The following is a 9,273-nucleotide window of genomic DNA, read 5'->3' on the forward strand; positions in this document are numbered from 1 at the left end:
TCCTCAACATCCCTCCCTCCCTCCGAGCCAACCCGCTGTCTTCTCCCCCCTCCAAGCCCCATTTCTTTGGGGCCCCTCCTATCCTCCCCCACCCCCCTTGCAGCCCCCCTCCCCCTTCTCCCCCCCCACAAAAAAGGCCCCCCAATTCCCACTTGGGCTTTCCAGGAACTTCTGCCAAGCTTTCCAACCAAAGAGGGGGGGGCTCAAGTTCAGACTTGAGGTGGTGGTGGGGAAACAACCAGAACAATTGGGGGTGGGGGTGGGGGGAGAGGGAGAGGGAGAGGCGAGACTGAGGGGACTCCTGGAGAAAGAGAAACACACACACACACACACACAGACACAGACACATACAAAATGAGGGCCCGGGTGCCTTGCTGGAAAGGGGGGAGTTTCCAAGCCATAGAGCCAGCGTTTTGGCCAAAGACAATCTTTCCGTGGTCACATGGCCAGTGCGACTTAGACACGGAACGCTGTGACCTTCCCACCGAGGTGGTCCCTATTGATCTACTCGCATTTGCATGCTTTCGAACCGCTAGGTTGGCAGGAGCTGGGACAAGTGACGGGCGCTCACTCCATCGCGTGGATTCGATCTTACGACTGCTGGTCTTCTGACCCTGCAGCACACAAAGGCTTCTGCGGTTTAGCCCACAGGGCCACCACTTGCTACTGATACCTCCCGACAATCACAAGTATCCTGTTCCTGCTAGTTCAATGGCAGTCTGTCCGTTCTAAGGCATCCATCTTGTGTTACATCTGAACACAATAAGTCATGTCATAGATTTTAGTTAAGTTGGAAAAATGTATCTCAATGTTTTAATCTTGAGGTAAAGGTTCCCCATGACAATTTTTGTCCAGTCGTGTTCGACCCTAGGGGGCGGTGCTCATCCCCGTTTCCAAGCCATAGAGCCAGCGTTTGTCCGAAGACAATCTTCCGTGGTCACGTGGCCAGTGCAACATAGACACGGAAGGCTGTTACCTTCCCACCAAGGTGGTCCCTATTGATCTACTTGCATTTTTTCATTTTGCATCCTTTCGAACCGCTAGGTTGGCAGGAGCTGGGACGAGCGTCGCGTGGATTCGATCTCACGACTGCTGGTCTTCTGACCCTGCAGCACACAAAGGCTTCTGCAGTTTAGCTCGCAGCGCCACCACATCCCCTCAGAGGAGGCTTCAAACGGGAGAGCCTGAAGGGAAGGGAGAGCCCCCCCCTCACCTCAGTTCCCCTCCTGAGGAGAAAAAGCGACCAAACCCCCCCTCCAGACCCCGGCCCCTACTCTCCCCCCACGGGCAGTTGTTCCCTGGGGCGCCTGCCCCCCTGTGGTGTTCTCTTCCTTCCTGCCCTTTCCCCCCTCTCCTCCCCCCTCTTCAAGGCCAGCGGTTGGGGAACCCCGGAAGGAAGGTGGGGGGGCTGTGGAGAGAGGACCCTAGAGCTATGAAGGTGGAAGAGGCGCTGCTCTAACAGGAAGCGGAAGCCCCGGAGGTCACCCCCCTCCCTCTCCTTCCCCCCCCCATGGGGCTCAGAGGATCTTCCCCCCATCGGGTCTGGGCAGGGGGTGGGAAATGGCAGGAGCGGGCTCGGAGGGAGGGAGGGAGACCGGGACGTCACATAAGCTTTGTGTGTGTGTGCAAGTGCGGGTGCAGAGGCAGAGAGGCGGTCAATTCCTGCAAATCTCCCCTAAAGCTGGCCTTTTCCTTCTTCTGGGTGGGGGGTCGGGTGTGTCTGTGTTCAGGGGAGGGAGAGGGGCTGTTTTGGGGGGGGGGAAGAGGATTCCAGATTCCCCTCCGAGCAAGGCACCCTTGGGGGCAGGGTAGAAGTGTGGGTTGGTCCTGGGTGTTCCTGCATGGCGACACCCCCCCACACACAAAAATTTTGCACCTTCTCCCGGTGGATTTTCAAAGGGGAAGGAGAGGAAGGGGCCTGGCTCTCTCCCCACCCCCCACTCCAGACAAAACCTCAAAGGACCCCCAAGGGGAGGGGGAAACCCGACCTCAACCATCCCCACTCCATTCTGTCAAAACTTGAAAACGTTATTTTTAAGCCTGCAAGTCTTGGGGGGGAGGCGAGCCGAATGAGGTTGGAAGGATGGTGAGGAAGGGGGGCTGCAAAAGTGTGGGCGAAGCAAGAGGGCAATGGTGGGGTACCAGAAATGGGGTTTGCAGGATAGGGGGCTGATCTAGGCTCCTGGAGGGAGGAGGGAGGTAGGGAGACCAGGATGTTGCATATGTGGGGGGGGGCAGAGACAGAGAGGGAGTCATTTCCCACAAAAGGAGAAAAGGAACCGAGAATGCAAATCTCCCCCAAACAGACCCCCGACACACTCACACACACCCGCCCTCCCTTCGGTCAAGGCTGGCCTTTCCCTTCTTCTGGGTCCCCTCCAACAAAGGAACAAAGAAGCCAAGGCCAAGGAGGGAGGGCAGGGCCTCTCTGGGGCCCCGATCCCAGGCTGTGGATGGAGAGGCTCAGCGTGTGGTGTCCAGCCTGCATTCTGACAGAACGATTTCTGTAGCTAAAGGGAAGTTGCCGTCATTCATTGCTGAACCCGAGACGCTGCCTGTTTCTGTCAGCCTTTAGGCCGGATGAAGGAAAGGGAGGTCAACCTTGGGAAAGCTGATTTCTCCAACGCCCATCTCCTCTGTGGCCCTTTTGCCAGGACCTCCGTGTCATGCAGGAGGTGCTGTTTTCTCCTTTTTTTAAGACCAGCACTTCCACACACACTCTGCCCATTTGCCTTTTAAAATCCATAGGACTGTTTTTACTATTCTGGGCGGCCTGAGGCCCTCTGGCCAGGAGAAAAGGGGGCTACCAATGAGAATTCCTAAATTCTGAAGGAAGAAACAGGTATGTTTGCTTTGTCCAGTTGATTAGGCAGGACAAAGTAATCAAGGGCCTAAAGGCTGCCCAGAATGTTTAAAAACAGGAAAATTGTTGAGCTGGAGAAGTTGAGTTCTTTGCCTTCAAAACATGCTGAAGGGACTGATGGGCAGCCGGAGCCTGAGGAACAATTCATTAAGACTGAGGTTGCAAACTCCAAAAGTGGGGTGGGTGGGGGAAGGAAGTGCTACTAAGGCAGAGGTTTCTGCCCCTGAGCCCGGTCATTTCCCTGGATGTTTCTGTTGGGAGCCTCGGGGAGGGTGAGGCATCTCCCTCTCTTTTGCTCCACCTCTTCTTCCTTCCCTTCTCCTGCCCACCCCACCCCCCACGTCCTTCTCTCCTTGCACTGAGGCTGGGGAGCCCCTCCAAGCACTGTCCCCCCATAGGTGTGGGTGGCTGTGTCAGGGTTGGTCTGGGACTTTCTTACAAGGAGATCCTGCCTCCCCCGACACAGTGCCAAAGCCTTACCGAGGAAAGGTGTTCCTGTTATCCCACGCTGCTGCTTTTTCTGGCCACCTTCGCCTCCAAAGGACCTTGAATGGAATTACTACTCGTTTCTACTGGCCCGGTGTTTCAAAATCAGCCAGGCGTAATTGTCCCAGCTGTCCTATTTGCCAGGAAATGGGGCATGCGACTCACGTTACCGAAGCTGAACTTCAGAGTACGCCTGCAATTTCCAAACCTTTTAAACAAACAAAGTTGGGACGTTGTGGGGCCTTTTCCACCCAGTAAGACTCTGTTTTCTCCCTCCCGCTTCCAGTGGCCTTTGAGGAGGTGACCCCGTATTGCCCCCAACAAGATCCTCTGGATCAAGGCTCGAGATCGCTGCGCCAGAATCTCCTACTGGGAACGAGGTCTCTTCAGGTAAGGAACCCGTTGTCCCCTGGGCTGAGACTGTGAAGGATGATGGTTGGTTGCCCCAACGGTTCTCCCTCCTCAATAAATAAATTAACGGGAGGGGAGAGAGATTTTATTCCTTTGGCTGCCTGAAGCTTCTTTGTTAATTTTTTTAAAACATTGTATTAGTTTTCCAGTCTATCTACATTGTTTTGTGCTTGTCAGACATCGTGTTGCATATTTGCTTACAATTATTTGTTTTTTACATCTCAATATCTTCCTGTTTGTCCCCCCCCCCCCAATTCCAAACATCTTTCAAGCATTCAAACCATTCACATACAGATTTTAGTACACAATATGACCACTATCATAATATTACTCTCATATTATATAAAATTCTTCTAATCATTCTTCTATTAACAGTCTTCTAGTAACATTTTTATTAAAGGTGGTTCCAGATCCATAACGCAGCTTTATATCTAATTTAGTTTGCCTAAAATAAAAAATCACCATATTAGATCTTTACTCTAATTAGGTCTCCCTTATTTCAATTTAATTCTCCTTTTTAATATACAGAATATACCCTTTCACAAATCCAAATAGTAAATATAAACCTCTTTTCAATATTAAAAGGCCCTTCCTTGTTTCCCCTTTTTTCATCTTTCTAGGTAATTCCCTCTCTAATTTCTTTCCCATTTAATATTACTGTGTTTTCAAGCTTTCTGTCATTCCCCATGTCCTCTGAAACCATTTTATAGGTCTGATCTATGCCCGCCAACTCTCTATGCACCCAGTCCATCCTCAGTGAGTCCTCCAGGTATCTTGTGATTAATTTTGCTGTCTTCTTTTCCTTATCCCCCCCTGGCACCCCTCCCTGATCCAAGACCGGTGCCTCTCTCGGAGCAATTTTCTCGAGCTGCTGTATGAATTGGGATGCCTCATCTGAAATATTTCCATCTTCCTTGCCGCTCCCTGCTGCCTGCAGACCACAATCCATCTGATGTTGATTAGCTGTTTTTGCTTCTTCAAAGTGAGATTTCACGGTGTCCAATATTCTTTCAAGTGCCAGTCTTACTCCATTCCAGAATTCTTCTTGTTGGGCCATTGCAATATTGTATCCGCAGCTGATGGCCTTAAAAGTCCACTTTAGGGTTAATTTCCCAGCCAAGCTCAGAGGAAGTCAAAAGGGAATAACAGCTAAATAATCAAGGTCACAGGCTTCTGGGCTCCACGCCAAGAGATTCCAAGTAGTCAAAATAAATTCAGGTTATCGAATATAGGAAAGTTTCTCAAGCTTCACACTGAACTGTAATGTTCTCAAAGTATATTTTAAAGTTATTTCCTTTCCATCAGCTATCCCTCTCACCAGATTTTTTGCCGCTTTTTAGTTTCTGAGGAACAGCATTTCTTTTTTCCATATGTAGGAATTTTCAGGGGTATAAGCAATTAGTTATAAAAGTCTCACCGGATGGTAAACAATGATGTCAAAAGGCTGATTCTTGCTTCTTTGGCCGGCTGCCAGCGATTTGCAAGCAAGCCGAAGCTGCTTCTTTCTGCCTGTTCATTGATTAGGGGGTTTCCTGGATCGAACGGGGTGGCCGCCGCCCCCCCGTGATCAACAGGCTTCCCCCCCAGTTCACCACCCCTCCAGGGCAGTTCCGACACCCTACGGTGTCCCGAACAAGGTCAGGATTCAGCCCAGGGGACAGAGCTCTGTCCTCCTGCTGCTGTCTCGTCGCGACGTCAAGCCGGAAGTCCGTTAATTTTTCTTGTAGTGCCATCTGCCTTCTTTCACTGTGTTCGGTTGTAGCCGAATCCCCTTGAGGACTCCTCCAAAATTGATCAATGGCTATTCTGGCCATCTAACATGTGGCTTATAAAAGGATCGTAAGCCACATTTTCCTGATCTCCCCCCCCCCATGCGCACACATGTGATGTATTGTATAGAATGACATTTCCAAGAAGAAAAGGTGTGAAAGGGAGACAGAGAGGCGCGAAGGAGAAGAGCCGGCCGGAGAAAAGGGAGGTCAGGCCAGGCCCATCATCCACCCCCCTTTGACCCTTTTCTGGCTGGCTAGCTGGCCGCATCTCCATGGGTTTCTGCAGATGCCCAGGTCCCTTGAGGCCCATCTTGTGTGTGCGCGCGTGCGCACCTCCCTTCATCTTGGGGGGGGCTTCCCTCCCTCTCAAGCAACTGGGATGGAGGCGCTCCTGTTTCCCTCCCTCTCCCCTCCGAGTGTTGAGCAAAAAGTGGGGGAAAGGCCTCGGAGGGTGTCACTGTGCCTGCGCAGTTGGGAGGGACGATGGGGGGCCTCACTTGGAAGCCATTCCACCCCCCCTCTTAAGGAGAGGAAAAGAGGCACCTCTGGGCAAATGGAGGCATCTGAGGCGGTTCTCCTCCCTCGGGGGGGGGTGTCCCTGAAATTTTCTTGGACAAAAGAGCCCTGCCTTCTGTTCTTTCCCTCCCCAGGAGGGAGAGGGAGAGCTTTTTCTGCCTTTTGCAAGGCTTTGGTGCAGGCAGAAGTTCGCTTTTTTCCTTTTCTTCTCTCCTTTTCTCCTCTTTTTATATTTTACCGAAGTGTGATCCTCAGGGAAACAAGAGTCTGAGTGTCTAAAGAAACTGTCTTCGCCACAGAGTGATGTGGGTTATTTTGGCTCTTCGGGTGTCCTACCTGGTCAGGATGGTGTGCAGGGCTTAAAGAACATAGTCAATAGTATTTTGTCCCCAAATAAGGGGATAAGTGGGAATCTAGGGTTAGACGTTTTGTCCATTTCTGCACCTTCTAGGTTTTAATCAGCCTAGGGTTGAAAAGCTGGTGAAACTGGGAACTCAAGTTGGCCCCTTCCCCTAGTGGAATAGCACCTTTAACCTGGTGGGCGTGGCTTATCTGACATGGCGAGGGTGGTGGAATCATTTTAGCACTTAATCTTCTTGGGAATTAGCAAAAGAAATTACCCTGCAGAAAATAGATATAAAACCTGAAGTGGCATTATTGAATGTAATATCAGGAATTAATGATAATAAATTGAAGCATTGTCTAGCTTTAGGAACATTGGCTTGATAAAAAAGATAGGATTGTTGTGATCGGGTTCATTAAAGATCTGAAACAATTCCTCCTTTTTGGCAGGAAACGACAACTGAGTCTCTTTTTGAACATGAACAGATTTATTTAGTGTAACATTAGGTGAATCTATAACAACTTCTACTGGTTCAAAACAAATAATATTGGGTAACTGTCCATATTGTGAGGATGACAACTCTGTCCTGTAACTGACAGGTATTTCTTTTGTTTTCTGACTTTTTACTACTTTTGAATAAATATTTTATCTTTTACCCAAGTATGCTTCTTGGGAGCAAGGGTGAGAGTGCCTTAGCCACGAGGGCTTTGTTTGCTGTTATTGGTTATTTGGGTTGGAAAGGCTGGTGTGCAAGGGACAAAGTACCCAGTTAAGGAATTTTAAGTAAGTAGTTGGAAATCTCGGGAGAGAAGATAGCCCATAGTTCCCAATCACACCCTTCTAGATCTCACCTAGTCTAGGTTAGACAGTTAGGTGATGCTAGGAACTACAGTTTGGCTCCTTCCCCTCGTGGAATGGCTCCCCGAAGGAGACGCCTTCCTGACACATGTGTTTACCTGTCTGAGACGGAAACCTTGAAGAGGGCTTTGGGCAGATCAAACGAAGCTCCTTCCCAGGCAAACTCTGCAAAATGTGGTACTACAAAATCCATTTCCTCACATAGTGTATAGGAGTTCTATCTCCTTGACCAGGCTTCCTATCCCTTTGAGAGGAGGTCTTGAGGGCCTGTATTGTGTGTTGGGCTTGCGAGACAGGTTAGGGATTCTGTTGGTGTACCGCCCACCCTGCTGCATACCAACAGTCTCCCTGCCTATGAGCTGACGGAGGTAGTCTCGGACCTGGTGTTGAGGACTTCCAGGCTGTTGGTGCTGGGGGACCTCAACATCCATGCCGAGGCTGCCTTGACTGGGGCGACTCAGGACTTCATGGCCGCCATGACAACCATGGGGCTGTCTCAATGTGTCATCGGCCCGACACATGAGAAGGGCCATACCTTGGACCTGGTTTTCTCAATGGGACTGGAAGATGGTGGTCTGGATGTGGAGGGGCTGGTCGTGACCCCATTGTCATGGTCAGACTACTTCCTGATCAAGTTTAGTCTTTTAGCTTCTTCTCCCCTCTGCAAGGGTGGGGGATCGATTAAGATGATCCGCCCTCCGAGACTAATGGATCCAGATGGTTTCCTGAATGCTCTGGGGGATTATCCGTTTGATATGGTTGGCGCTCCTGTCGAAGCTCAGGTCACCCTATGGAATAAGGAGATGACCCAGGCGGTTGAGACGATTGCGCCTAAGCACCCTCTCCCTGCTCGCCGAGCCCAGACAGCTCCATGGTATACTTCTGAACTGCGGGCGATGAAGCGAGAGGGGAGACGGCTGGAGCGCAGGTGGGAGTCCGATCAAACACGACTTAGAGCCCATTATCGGGCCTATTTTGTGGCAATACAGCTGGCGAAACAGTATTTTTCCAGCCGTATCGCTTCCTCAGAATGTCGTCCAGCAGAGCTGTTTCGGGTGGTCCGGGATCTTCTTCAACCGGGAAATCCAGTGAGGTCCCAGACTGCTCATCAGCTTGCTGTGATGATTTGCTATCCATTTTGAGGGGGAAATCGCTCAGATTCGCAGTGGGTTGGACTCCACTGTTACTGCAGAATCAGAAGATGTGTCCAGTGTGCCGTGCTTAGGTCAGGTATTAATGGATGAGTTTCAATTGTTGAGACCTGAGGATGTGGACAGGGTGCTTGAATCTGTCTGTTCTACCACCACTCCACTCGACCCTTGCCCATCTTGGCAACGGAAGAAAGCAATCCCTTGGCTACGGCTACTTAACCCATGCAAATCAAGAGGCTACTTGATAAAGATGAATGTTTTCTTCTATGCCAGGGGTTCCCAACCTTGTATCCCCAGATGTTCCTGGACTAAAACTCCCAGAAGCCTTTACCATTAGTTCTGCTGGTCAGGATTTATGGGAGTTGAAATGTGTTTTTGCTGTTTATCATAATCAAAGTGCTTAGGCTTTGGGACAAGATGAATTATAGTGTTAAATAGATGAATATGTAAGTGGCACTGACTTTAACCTGGGAAATGGCATCCAAGTTACCTCCAGAGCCTCAGTTAAAACACCAACAAACTGAGATCACCCACCATTTTGTTCTTTTGCCACTGACGATATTCCAAAACAATATTCTTGAAACTGGCTAGGAGGTCGCCTTTTACCATATCGATAGCCTTGCCTGATTTTCTTGACTGCTTTGACTGGAAAGGAGCTTCGGCAACAGGCATTGCTTAAAAACTGCACCACTCTGACATAAGCACTACTTAGGATGATGAAGAGTTCTGGAGGACTCCAAAGCTTACACACCAGGCTGGAATTTCAGTTGGCCCCAATGAAGGAAAGCTCACCCACTGGACAACCAACCTCCATGTGCACGGAACAGACCTCCTCGCTCTTTGCTTTTTCATTTACTTTCTTCCAAAGCACAC

Source organism: Pogona vitticeps, chromosome W (assembly GCF_051106095.1).
Source record: "Pogona vitticeps strain Pit_001003342236 chromosome W, PviZW2.1, whole genome shotgun sequence".
In the NCBI taxonomy this organism is placed as follows: domain Eukaryota; kingdom Metazoa; phylum Chordata; class Lepidosauria; order Squamata; family Agamidae; genus Pogona; species Pogona vitticeps.